The sequence below is a fragment of the Sorex fumeus genome, unplaced genomic scaffold (genome assembly GCF_029834395.1).
Source record: "Sorex fumeus unplaced genomic scaffold, SorFum_2.1 ptg000063l, whole genome shotgun sequence".
NCBI classification, from domain to species: Eukaryota; Metazoa; Chordata; class Mammalia; order Eulipotyphla; family Soricidae; genus Sorex; species Sorex fumeus.
This window is the reverse complement of record NW_026606120.1, coordinates 81,021,710-81,035,447: the sequence shown is the minus strand read 5'-3', so window position 1 is coordinate 81,035,447 and position 13,738 is coordinate 81,021,710. Positions and strand designations below refer to the sequence as shown.

At 51.5% G+C, this 13,738-nt stretch overlaps 1 protein-coding gene across 2 annotated transcripts in view; it reads left to right on the top strand.

Moving 5' to 3' along the window:
• The first annotated feature begins 2,743 nt into the window (after window positions 1–2,743).
• Window positions 2,744–13,738, top strand: part of TEX2 (testis expressed 2) — a 104,191-nt gene continuing 93,196 nt past the window's right edge. For both annotated transcript variants that reach the window (XM_056126978.1, XM_056126977.1), the window contains exon 1: window positions 2,744–2,866. The gene's annotated coding sequence lies outside the window, so the exon portion shown is untranslated. The remainder of the gene's footprint in view (window positions 2,867–13,738) is intronic.

Here is a 13,738-nt window from a genome sequence, read left to right as displayed (position 1 = left end):
GGGTCTCTTCTAGAGGTCTAGGGGGACCCTATAGAGTGCCAGGCATCAAATTGGGGTCACAGCATGCAGGGTAAGCACCTTACTCTCTGTATTATCTGTCCGGATTTCTTTTGCCAGTTTGAAGTTATCCATCCTGTTTTTGGCAGAAGAAAGGGCATTTGGCAGATACTGGCGCAGACCAGCTAGGAGGAGTCTGGTCATCGCAGTGGTGAATGCTGGCTCTTTCCTCCCCGAGTGTTGTGATCTTGGACACAGCAGCAATCCTCTGAACTTCGGGTAAAATGTAAAATGTAAAATGGAGGCAGCAGCCATAGATTCTACAATGCATGTAAGGCTTCAGGGAACAGATCAGTGCAAAGGCCTGGGAGATGCTCTTTGGGGCATGCAGGGTTCATATTTTTATGTTTCTATATGCCCATTTATGATCAAAGTCTCCAAATTCTTCACTTTTCCAACAGAAGGGCTTCTTCTGCATTTTCTTGCTGAATCTTACTTTGAATTAATAATGTACCAAAGAGACTAATCTTGACCCGAGACTTAGCCTGGGCTGCCTTTCCTGCTGTCCACTCCCAGTTTCTGAGGATCCTTGCTGGAGTGCTGCTACAGGGCTCCCCACCTCACCCCAACCTCCTGCCCCAGGCTGGCATTTTAAGAGGTGTCCAGGAAGAGCTTTGGACTGGTGTGATATCAATACCTGTCTGTCGCGTATTTCCACATATGCACAATTACAGTTATCTTTCACTAAGCAAAGCAAGAGTCCCTTTTGTCCTTTGGGGAGGTCCAGCAGGTGGGTGAGGGACAATGGTGATGTGTGACAGTGATCATATAGAGATATATGATCCAGAGACATAGCCCCGCTGAGGTGGATCAGTATCCCAGATATCACAGCAGTAAACGTGTCTGTCAGATATCACAGCAATAAAAGATCACTGGAGTCCATAGGCTCCTTCAAGGAGCAGTGCAGGTCAGAGAGGGCAGACTTTTAGGGGTGTGTGTGTGTGTGTGTGTTGTCTGTGTCTGAGAAAGCAGGTGTGGGGAGGAAGACAATGCAACAATGTGACTGGGATAGTGAATACGGCCCACTGGCATTAGAACAAAGTTCCAAGGGAGCACGTCACCCTCCAGGGGCTATAAACACACCAGGTGATGGCAATGAGGGAGGGTGTGCCATTAAGATCCTGCAGCATTGTCTTACCAGTCAGAGAACAAGCCTGGCTTGTTGTTTCAGCCCTGCTGGGAACTTTTCAGTTTTCCATGTGACCCATCCGGAACTGTTCTGAGTTTCTCCTGGGCAACCCACAGCCCAGCTGGCCAGCCTTCCAACCACACCACTGAGTTGAAAGAGGAAGAGTTCAGCCTTAGTTTTGGCAGTTGAGATTCATGACTGTTGTGGTCAAACGGCCCTTGGGATGAACTCTTCCTGGCCACAAGAAATGCTCCAGAAATGGCCTGATATGCATGTTTTCCGCAGTTGATCCCAAAGGTAAGGAGTGTGCCACTCAGCATCTTGACCCAGGAGTGCAACTTAAAATCCTCCAGGAGCTACCCCAACCTGAGGTGGTGCTAACATGGTGCCTCCTTAAAAAGAAATGACGTGACCTCAGTGTAAGAAAAATAAATGCAATAAAATCCTCCCGGCTGGGCTGAGGTAACCCTCTGATGTGCCCTGAACGCCAGCCACATGGTGTGCCTGGTTTAGAGATAACCGGTGTGAACCAGCAGCATCGCGCCAGGAGGCTCATTCCATGTGCCTGAGACCTCGGATATTGCCCCTGGAGTAGTTATACGAGCGAATTCTAAGCTCTAGGAACCACTAACGGAGTCAGCGCGGGTCAAATGCGGGAGGCGCCTGCGGTGGGGGCCGTGTAGTGGGGAGGAGGTTAGGAATGTGCTTTCGAAGCCAGTTTCTGGGATCGGACGGACAGATGCGCCGGGCAGCGCTGTCGAGCCCAGAGGAGAGTGCACTGACCCAGGTTGCTCACTGGACCGGCGCTGCTCGCACCTCCACGGGAGCTAAGCTCCAGGGACGGGAAACGAAGGGCCAAGAGCCGGGTGGAAAAGGGGAAAGACTTACACCTCTCTCCTGGGGAGGGGAGTGTGTGTGTGTGTGTGTGTGTGTGTGTGCGCGCGTATGTTAGGGTGTGTGTGTGTTAGGGTCTGTGTGTTTAGGTGTGTGTGCGCGCGTGTGTTTAGGTGTGTATGTATGTGTGTGTGTTAGGGTGTGTGTTTGTGTGTGTGCGTGTGTGTGAAGCGCTGCAGCCTCCCGGAAAGAGAAGAAAAACTTACACCTCCCTCCCGGGGAGTGTGTGTGTACGTATGTGTGTGTGTGCGCGCGCGCGCGTGTGTTAGGGTGTGTGTGTTTAGGTGTGCGCGTGTGTGCGCGCGCGCGCGTCTTAGGGGTTGTGTGTGTGTTTAGGTGTGCGTGTTAAGTGTGTGTCTTTAGGTGTGCGTGTGTTCGTGCGTTAGGGGTTGTGTGTTGTGTTAGGGTGTGTGTGTTTAGGTATGCGTCTGTGTGTTAGGGTGTGGGTGTGTGTGTTAGAGACAGCCGCAAGCCCCTCGCCGCTGCACGGTGGGCGGCGGCCCCTTTAACAGGCCTGACCAATCGCCCGCCCGTTTCCGCGGCCGCTCCCCGGCGCCCGCGGGTAGGGGCTGGATTGGCCGGGCCTGGCGCGCGCCTCGCCCCGCCCCCGCCGCGCTCTGATTGGCGGGCGCGGGCGCGGGCGCGGGGCGGGGCGGCGGGCGGGGCGGGGCCGGGCGGCGGGTGCCGGGGGCGGGCGGCTGGACGGCGGCTGGAGCCCGAGTCGCCGCCGGAGTCGCAGCCGGAGCCGCGGCGGGCGCGGACGATGAGGCCAGCCGCGGACTCGGGGTGAGCGCGCAGGAGGCCCGGCAGGGGGCGGCCGGCGCGACCCCGCGGGGCCCCGGGCACGGCCGGGCGCCGGCGGCTGCCGTTGGCGCTGGGGGTCGGGCCCCGCTCTCGGGCTCGGGCGGTGGCCGCGACGCCCCGGCTGCCCCCTGCGTCCTGAGGGGGCGGTGAGGGCCCTGCGGCCGGTCCCCGCCACCCCCAGCCCCGCGCCCAGACTGGCCGGGGGACTCGGGCTCCGGGGCAGCGGTCCCGGGTGCTGCCCCCCGCGGAGCTGTCAGCGCCCAGCTCCTGCCCGTCGCAGCCCGCGGGCTCGGCAGGCTGACCGGGGGCACCCGGAGCCGCGGCCTAACGCCGGCCGCCCCGGCCCGGGAGGCGGCGTCCGCGGCCGGCCCCGGGGGACGGACACTCGCGCGGCGGCCGGGAGCGGCGGGGGCGGCGGCGCGCCCCCCCCGTCCTCCCCACACCGCGTCCGTGCTGCCCCTTTCGCAAACGGGAGCTTGGAAAACTTGGCCCCGTTGGGGTGGGGGCGCGCCAGGGTGGCCGTGGGCTTGCGTTGTCATGGTGACCCGGGCCGGTGTCGGGGGGTGGGGGGGCAGGGCCGGCGCCCGCCCCTCGCGCCTGTCGCGGGCCCACCGAGTCCGCGCGCCGCTTCGGGGACGCGGAGCGGCGCGGCGCGGGGGACTCGGCACGGACCGGGCTGGGGGTGGGGGGAGTGCCCGGGGCCGCCCTGACCAGGGACGGCCGTCCTTTGGGCGAGTCTGCACACGGGGGGTTCGGAAGGAGCCCTACGTGGACGAGACACGTGCGGAGACCCACCGGGGAAGATGAAGCCGCGACTTGGGGGCTTCGAGGCAGGGGTCCAGGTTCCAGGACCGCCCAGCCCCGTGCCCACCGGCTGGGGAGCTTATCTCTCTCAGCGGGTGTTGGAGCGTGAAACTGCCCAGTTTCTTCTCGGCTCTCATCCCCCCCCCCCAACTGTTTCATTCAGGACAAGTCTCTCCAGTTCTCCCCCAATTGGTGGTTGGTCTAGAACTTAGAGAAGTCAGGATGAGCTTCCTCAAGGGGTGGGGGATAGGGGAGGAATGGGGAGGAGGTGCCTGGATTTCTTTGCCCCTGGGTCTGGCCTCTCTTCCCCCAGAGCATTCGTGGGTGGTTGGAGGTGGGCAGGCTGGGGGCTGCCCAGTGAGCGCCGGTACACACTTATCTCCATGGCAAAGTGCTCCTCCTGGGAGGAAGGAGATTAAGACGCCGACTCTGATTATAAACACCGCACTGAGTGGTTGGGGGACAAGTGACCCCTAGGACTCGGGCAGACAGAGTGGGGTCGGAGTAGTGAGGGTGAGGCTGGGGGCCTGGTTGGGGGGTTGGAAGAGCTTCATGTGAACGTTGGAGCCTTTGCTGGTAAGTGCGTCTTGGGTGTTAGAGAGTTTCAGGGCCTGAGAGGTGGCTCAAAGGGCTGGAGCCCAGGCATGGCCCCCTGGGTGTGGCCCCTGAGTCCCATTGAACTGCCCTGTCTGGTTCCGGGAGTATTACTCCGAGTGGCCCCAGCCCGGAGCACTTCTGGGAGTCCCTTTCCCCCCAGGAAATTATGTTTTTTGAATACACTGGAAAAGGGGCAAGAAAGATTAAACTTTTAGGCAGAATAAATGAAAAGAACATTGTGGTTAAAAAAAAAATGAAGTTATAAAAATATTCAGTCACTTTGGGGGGTTGTTTTGTTTTGGGTTTACACTCAGCTGTGCTCAGGGCTTACTCCTAGCTCAGCATTCAGGAATCATACCTGGCGGTGTTCGGGGGACCATACATGGTGCTGGGAGTTGGCCATATGCAAGGCAAGTACCTCACCTGCTGTACTATCTCTCTGGTCCTCACTCAACCCATTTTTATTCAGAGTAGACCTGGTACTAGAAACTTGGAAGTGCCACTTTTTATTTATTTATTTTTTTTGCTGAGGAGGCACTTGGGTCTTACTCCTAGCTCTATACTCAGGGATCACTCCTCGTGGGTTTGGGGGACCATATGGGGTACCAGGAATCAAATCCAGGCCAGCTGCATTTAAGGCAAATGCCTAACATGATGTTCTATTCTCTTTGGCCACTAGACACTTGGAGGTGTCATGGATAAGACAGAGAAGAAAAGAGGGCGGAGAGTTTGTTTCTCTAGGCCATTTGATTTGCCTTCCCTCCAAGTGGAAAACTTTGTCTTTGAAGTTTTTCTGACACCTTTGAAGAAAAAGGAGAAATTCACAAATGGAATAATGGATCAATTCTTCACCCTGTAGATCAATTTCAGAATCAAGTTAAATCTTCAGATTAAGTTTCTGTCTGGCTCAGGATGAAAACTATATTCATCCCTTTATCTATTGGCCAATGTCTGGATGGTGTTCCTGTTCTCTGCTCCCTTTCTGTCAGTTCATTTATTCAGAAGTCTGGAAGCTCATGACACCAACACAGTCTTTGTCTTCCAGGTGCTTCCAGTTCATCTCTTTGAGAGTCATTTCAGTGTCTGTCTACTGTATGACATTCTCCCCCCCCCCCCTTTCTATTCCAGTGCCCCCTCTCTCCCTTTCTCTCTCCCCTTCCCTCCTCTCGATGAGAATTGTTGAGGTCATGAGGAATGTTTGTTCTTTGGGTTTGTCCTAAATTAGAAGGGCATGTGTTGATCTCCAACCCTTCCAGTGTACTTTCTCCCTTTATCTCTCAAGCTCTCCAGCAGTCCCCCGAGGGAGATGGATGATGATAGTGGTCTTAGTTTATGGGAGGAAGACAGTGAGGCACAGAGCATCTCAGTGACTTGCCTAGGGTTAATAAGCTAGTTAGATATTAGCTGGTTAGGAGCAAGGGTTTCAGTCTAGAACTTTCTGATTCCAAAATGTGCCTTTTCCATGGAACTGCGTAGCTTTCCCGAGAAGAGAAGCAGCAGCTTACCAGAGATGATGTAGCATACAGTGCCTTCTTTGGGTGCCTGAGAGGTCAGCCTCAATGGTGAGAGAATCGCCATAGGTGTGTGGTCCACGTGGAGGAGAGGAGGCGCGGTCTCCTGCCTCCTGTCTCAGTGCATCTTTGGCTAATCCAGGTGCCCATTGAGAGTGTGAGTTTAGTGTCACCAACAGATGCTCAGACTCCCAGGTCTGTGTCCCCCAGTGTGTTGCCGACCACTTCCTGTTACTTTGGGCACACTCCTTTCTCTCTCCGTGTTCCTCAGTTTTGCTATCTATAAAATGAGACAGTGCTCACATGTCAACAATGCTAAGTGAAATCTGCCTATTTTTACATTTCTGGCAGAAATGTGTCTTATAGTCTATAAGGTTTTATTTGTCGCTGGCAGTTGACTCATTTTAACTTTTCTAAATTTTAGGCACTGTGATGACTTCTTAAAAAAAAGACACAAAATATTGATGTGCTGTATGGACCTCAGATGAGGTGAACTTTGGTTTTAAGTTATGGGAGGTTATGAAGATTCTGTGCAGTCTTTCATGCCCCGAGTACATACTGAGCACCCATTCACAGCTGCTGCTGCATCACAGAATGTCTGGGTGAGGGTAGGTGTCTGGGGAGTACATCTGGGAGCATCCTGGAAGATTTGCAACCTGGAATGTTTTCTCCTTTGCCTAGAGTTCTATCCTTGGGCTGACTCTTGTCCCCACAAGAAGCATTAACTCTAGGAGCTAATGAGCCGTAGTCAGACAGCTCTTTCTGTCCTGGCTATTTATTAAGGTCTCTGTCAATTTTAAATCCCAAGTTAAAAATTAGTATTGTTATAAGAAGATTGGAAGCTAGCTGGTGTGAGTCTTAAAGCACGTCAAGGTTATATCTAGGGTTCTCTGTGCCCCTTTCCTAACTTCTCAGAATGCTTCATTGTATTGTGGGAAATGCCCTTGAACACCAATCACCAGGAGATGCCCTGCTCTGCACAACATAGGGATGGGGTCTGAGACTTTGACCTGCTAGCCCCTGTGCTCTGGGGCGTGTCACCTCACCTCTTGACTTGGAGGGTCTCATCAGAAATGTGGCAGTCAGAGACTGTGTTTATGGAAGGATCTGAGGAACTGAATGGATGGATGCCAACTTCTCTGTTGGCTTTTGCTTTGTCAGCAGACGGCAGCAGGTAGGTGTGAGCAGTGTGAGTAACTGTCATTTCTGGCTCCTGGCTGTGTGCTGGGCACTGTTTCTGCTCTCAGACCTCTCTTCCCTCTCTCTGGGTAGCAGATACAACGTGCCCTTAAATAGCATTTTTTTGTTCAATGTAGTTTCACTGTAATGACGAAAAAAAGAATCCCAGTGATGGTGAATGAAATGATGCTTTCTGAGGACCTGGTTTCTTACTACTATCTCACAGGACACAGTGACCTTACTCCACTGTATCGGTCTTATTTTCAGGTGTGGGGAGACTGATTCAGAGAAAGTGAGTGACTGCCCAGAATTAGTTAACAAGGCTTGTCTTGGGACTAGAACATGGGTTTTTCAAGTCCTTGGAAAAGAAGGGTTTTGTCTGTTAGTTCTTTTTATAAAGGATGTCAGAAACTGGAGCACTGTCAGTGACAGCAAAATTGTCAGAGAGAAGTGTCACCTTCCCAGGAAGCTGGTAGGATGGCAGGCCTGGCTGGGCTCCATCAATCATGCAGTCTTTGTCAAGTTTGCCTGGAGAACTGGCTCTGAGAACTTTGCACGGAGATTACCGGAAGGGGCTTGGGAGATGATTCTACTGTTAGAGCGAGTGCTTGTCTACCACATAAAATGCCCTAACAGTGATACTAGCTACCCATGCCCCAGGACCACTGGATGTGACCCAGGAAAAATGTTTCAGAGGTGATTGGAAGTGACAGTTGAGTGCCTTGTAGGTTTACCCCAGCAGTGGGGACACCAAGCAGAGCTTTCTTTCGTCATAAACTTAACCCCTTAAATTGTTCCTACAAGCAGCCTTTCAGAATCACATTACACAAGTTTCCTTACTCTTTTGGTGGTTTAAAGCTGATATAAGTTGACTTGTTCTCTTACTCAGTTTTAAGGTGTTTTTTTATTTTGTTTTCTCAAACAGCATCTGATTTTATTGCGGTCAGAGAGATAATACAGCAGGTTGGGCTCTTGCCTTATCTGTGACCAACCTGGGTTCAGTCCCCAGCACCCTTTGTGCTCTTGTGACCTCCCCTCCAGGAGTGACCGCTGAGTGCAGAGCCAGCAGTTAGCTCTGAGCACTGCTGGCTGTATCCCCCAAACGAACAACGACCAACACTTACTGCTGTCTTTGAAAATATTCTGCCAGAATCTGGCTCAGTGGGCTATCACTTGCTTGAACGTGTGAGGCCCTCAGATCAATCCTAGGCACTTTAGGGGGAAAAAATCACGAAGCAGAACAGTCTGAAACCTTTGGACCGCGGAAATGACTCAAAGGTGTGGAACACATGGTTTGCATGTGGGAGCCCCAGATTCTCATCTGGGAGCAAGCCCCATGCCGAGCAACCCCAGAATGTCACTAGTTGTGGCCCCCATACAAACTAAAGTGCTCCCAAAGACGATTATATTTAGGATTTGGGGTTGAAATATAGGGCATTTAAAAATCTTTCCACTGTAAGTTGACCCACTGAACAATAAACATTCTGTAAATGATTGTACTCTAAGCATTGGAAATCTGGTAGGGAACAGAGCAGACGTGCCTCTGCTAACACTCAGCATATTCTCTAGTCTAGACAACAAAAGTTAACAGCTGTGTGCATTGTGTGTATTAAATTGTGCGATCTTCTGAAGGAAAACCACAGCATGCTGGTAAATACTGAAGGAAGCAGTACTGAGGGCAGCGCTGCTGCAAGAGGGGGCTGGAGGGGGTCGGGGAGAGGGGAGTGTGGTGCCAGGAGGAAGGCTACAGAGAGGGAAGGTGGGAAAGGCAGGCATGAGATCACTGAGAGAGCCAGGTGGGGGTGGGGGGAGTCCCAGGGTTCAAGGCCAAGCCCTGCTGAAAAAGCTTTGGTAGCCAGCTTCCTCCCTCCCTTCTTCCCTTCCTTCTGTCCTCCCCCCCCAAAAAAAATCTCTCCCTCCTTCTCCATACATGTGCAAGGCAAATTATCTGCCACTGAGCTAGGAGTTTCTTAATCTCTTTTTTTGCGGGGGGGGTTGTCACACCCAGCGATGCACAGGGGTTATTCCTGGCTCTGCACTCAGGAATTACTCCTGGTGGTGCTCAAGGGACCATATGGGATGCTGGGAATCGAACCCGGGTCGGCTGTGTTCAAGGCTAATGCCCTACCTACTGTGCTATCGCTTCAGCCCCAGTTTTTTAATTTCTTGATACCTCATTTTCTAGATGTATGGGAGATCCTGAGGGGGAGATTAGCAGGTGGAGGAAAGCCCAGGGTCCAGTGTGCTGATTTCTGGGCATGGGGGAGTGGCTGCAAGGTGGTGAGCTGTTCCTGGTCTCCTCATTCCTTTATTCCCTATGTAAGGAAGTGCACAGCTGATGGGCCTTGGCTGGCACTGTGCGTGGCCTCTGGGGCACTGAGGCTGTGAGGCTTGTGGGACCAGTGGAGGGCACTAACCACTGGGAATCTGTTGTGAGCAAAGCTTGTTTCTGTGTGCGTGTGTGTTGTGGGGGTACCCACCTGGAAGCAGAGACTCCTGCACTTGTTCGACTCACGTTTGGATGTGGGAGGTCAATATTTAGCCTTCATTTCTGGTAAGAAGAGAACCTGGTGGTTGAACGTGTCTCTGAGTCTGTGTGCTTCACCTTTGGCCAGAGTGGATATGTTTTTGTCCCATGGTAACAACCTCCCCTTACCCCGGGATCGTAGAAGAACTTTTTCATGAGTGTAGCATTGTCCTCCCGTTGTTCATCAATTTGCTTGAGTGGGCCCAGTAACATCTCCATTGTGAGACTGTTACTGTGTTTGGCATATTGAATATGTCATGGGTAGCTTGCCAGGCTCTGCTATGTGGGTGGTATGGAGGAATTGAACCCAGGTTGGCTTCGTGCAAGGCAAACGCCCTACCTGCTGTGCGATCGCATAAAAAACAAAAACAACAACCAAAAAAGTTGGTGATTATCCTACAGACTTATTTCTTAGAGCCAGTTGAATATGTTTATGTGTAAATTATAGTTCTTTTGAAAAACAAATATTTTACTCTGGAAAAAAATTTCACATATACAAATGTCTGGGATTATTTAATGGTCCCCAAATATCTGTACCTAGTTTCCATAATTAATGATGCTCTGCTAATCTTGTTCTATGATGCTTTCATCCTTAAGCCATCTACCAATGATGACTAGTGGATTTTCTGTGACAGTATGAATTTATCTTTGCAGCAATATGATATGGTAGATATAGCTCTAGAGGGAAAAATCCCTTATAATTACACGACTGGTTTTTGTGATTGAAAGTCAGAATTAGAATTGAGCATTTCTTATAAACTCCTTATAATCTTGGTAATAAAAAGTGAAAAGTAGTGCTAATATAAAGCTAGAGTCCTAGTCCCCATACCAATGGTATTTAGTTGGGGTGGTTAAAAAAAAAAAAAGCTAGAGCCCTTTCTGGGCCCAAGGAGACAGATCGAAGGCTGGAGCACCTGTTTGTAGCAATAGGACCAGGTTCTGTCCACATCCCCAGCACCATTAGGGATGGCCCCCAAATTTAAAAAATACAACAAGAAAAACTAGAGTACTTTCCAAATGTGCTGGAGCGATAGCACAGCAGTAGGGTGTTTGCCTTGCGCGCAGCCGGCCCGACCATTCCTCCGCCCCTCTCAGAGAGCCCGGCAAGCTACCGAGAGTATCTCACCCGCATGGCAGAGCCTGGCAAGCTACCCGTGACGTACTCGATATGCCAAACACAGTAACAACAAAATCTCCAATGGAGACGTTACTGGGCCCGCTCGAACAAATTGATGAACAATGGGAGGACAGTGCTACAGTGCTACTTTCCAAATAATGTGTGTGTTCACTACATATTGATTATGATGGACAGTATATACTGTCAAATACACAGAATTGTGTATTTCACTGTGTAAAGCTGTGGTTTTCAGCCCTTTTAAACCTGTAGCCAGCAGTGACCTTTGGACTGGCAGTTGAAAACTACTCTCAGTTAAGTGGCAATAACTTTTTTTGTCTGGACTGGCAGGAAATTTCTGTTAACCAGCCTGTCCGATGGGCTGGTGATTATTGAGAATCATGGTGTATACTGTTTATATTTAAGAATAAGAGTCTCAGAAAAAGAAAAAGAAAAAAAGAGTCTTTGTCCCCAGTGGTTTGAAAAATCACTATCCCTTCTCCATAAGAAAACACAAGGTATTTGCAAACATTCCTGGCAAGTGAGATTCCCACGAGACCCAAAGTATGAAACTGACTAAAATGTAGAGTTTCAGTGGCACAGATTAGTTTAAGTCAATTGCAAATTGACTTGTAAAGTCAAGGAGAATATACTTAATATGTCGGAAATCTCTGTATGTCGAACTTTTGTGTAGTATTTTTAAAGCCCCTTTAAAAACTTCCTTTAGTTTCTTACTTTCTTTATTTCCCCCTTTCCTCTGTGGACGTCATGTGAAGACCAGCAGTGCACCCTTGCTTTGTGATGCTCACATGTACTTTGTTGTGGTGCCAAAGGTCACACCAGCGGTGTGGGGTGGGGGGGGCGGGGAATCACACTCCCTGTGGGTTTGGGTCTAGGACTGAAATCACATGTGCAGGCCAGGCGCTTGGCCACTCAGCACTTCCATGGCTATTAATCTAACTTGAGTTAATTTTCACGTAAATGAAATGGTCACATTGGATTGTAATTCCAGGGCTTATATAAAGAACATCTCAGTGATGGAATGGAATCTAGAACAAAGTAATTTGGACACAAGATGAAAGTGTTGGGCACAGCATAAATCAAACACAGTTTCTGAGCTCAGTACATTGTGGAGAAAAGGAATCTGATTGTGTAGAACAGGGGTGGGGAACCTCCAAGCCCCTGAAATCCTGGGGCCTGGTCGCGGTACAGACAGACGGGTCAGCTTCTTCGGTATTGTCAGCCCCCTGGATGATGTTATAACTATCCAGATGGCCCCCTGGCAGATAAAAGATTCCCCAGCCCACTGTAGAGGGAAGATTTGTGAGCTGGGTTCTGGTCCCCCTGTCAGATAGCGTTCTGGTAGCTCAGAGACCAGCAGAGGCCTGAGTTGCTGCTGCACCAACGCAGGGCTGAAACAAGGGGCACCTCTCCCCATTGGAAAATGCTGGTGCTGCTCTTGCATTGTGGGGTGTCTCTAAGAGGTAGAGAGGAGGCTTGTGTGAAGCGGCTTCTATGAGGTGTCAGGAACCGGGGTCGGGGGCTTCACTACCAGGAGGCTTGAGAAGTTCAGAGAAGACATGCAGATGGCCCGGATCTTCTTAATCACCTTATTGTCCTCAGGATATAGTAGATGCTCAATAGATAAATTTTGAAATTGGATGACTGTTTCTAGAAATCATTTTAGTGTAAATACAGAAAAGCGCTCCAGCCTTTTTCTGGGAAGTCTGAGCGGTAGATGCCAAGGGAAGTGTGGTGCAGTGAGCCGTGGGGTCCCAGAGATTCCTTCCTCAGGTACATGGTGTTTCTCTTCAGGCAGATGTGGCTAGACCCGCCAGACCCTCTAGCCTCCACTGGCTTGGAGTCCTTTCTCAAGGGCTTTGTGTTTTGTTCTGAAACACCGAGTGAATGGGGTTCTCTTTCCTGGTCAGACTGTGTGGTGGGAAGGACTTGGCCTCCTGCCCTCCCCACAGCCACTGCTGGCCCTTATAGCCCCACCCTGCCCTGTGCTCTTTCTCATGAGACCAGTTTGTTGCCCTTCTTAGAACCCTCTGACAATTTCTGCTTACTCCTGGGATAAGCTTCTCATTTGAACTAGTTCTGGAAAGTGCTCTGAGATGCAGCTTCCTCTGCTTTAGCCTGTGTGGCTCCTTCCGGTTTATTCTATCCCAGTTGCCTTTCCATGCCCAGCTGGAAGGGGCCTCAGCCCTCCAGAAACTGAACTCTGCTTCAGAGAAGCGCTCCCAAGCAGTGTTCTAGGGGCCCTGGGGCTACTTCTGGCCCTCCTTGACTAGCCAGGCCTGTGGGTCAGTTCTGGAGGCCCCACTAGGACCGCTGCAGTTGTGGTCAGGGGACCAATAAGGGGATGGCGCTCCAGGCGTCATGGATGTGGGTTGGCCCTTTGCGCTGTCCCCTGCAGGAGAGCCCCCAGCTGATGTATTCCTTTAGTAGACGTTTGCTTTCCGCCTTCTTCTAAAAGGGCAGGGACCCAGTCAGCTTCATTCAGTTGTACCCAGCCCCTCACTGTGTGACACAGAGCACGCAAGGCTTTTTAGATATTGGCTGGGTGAATGAATGAGTACACTCAAAAACTAGGGAAATCCAAGGGCTTTTTCTAAATACTTGGATTGCTTGGCAGGGTTGAGTCATAGAAATGGGAGAGGGAGGAGGGAGAAGAGTCTGGGGAGCCGTTGGTGGAGCTGTCCAGCAGGTTGGGGCTCTCCTAGAGGAGAGAGTGTGAGAAGGCTTCCAGGGTGGCTGGCCACCGAGGCTTCCCTTCTCCGTCATTAGTAGCAGGCGTGAGCTCCCCTGTCCCGCCCATTGCCCCAGCCCAGTCCCCCAGCACTGGTGCAGCCTTCCCTCTCCCGAAGCCTGGAAGACCACCTTGCTCAGACCTCCCCCCCGCCCCCCCAGTCAGCAAAACAGGATATTCTGCCTGTGGAACACCCTGTCACTGACACTACCAGTTGGGCATTGAAAGCAACTGGGGGCATTTCTGGGTGTGCCTTGCAGGGGATGAGATTGGCTGCTCTTGGGAGTGTGCAGGGCAGTGGGGACGGCTGTGTTGACCTGACCCTGCAGGCACGTGTTGTCTTGTCTTTTGGAGGCCAAATGCAAGAGAC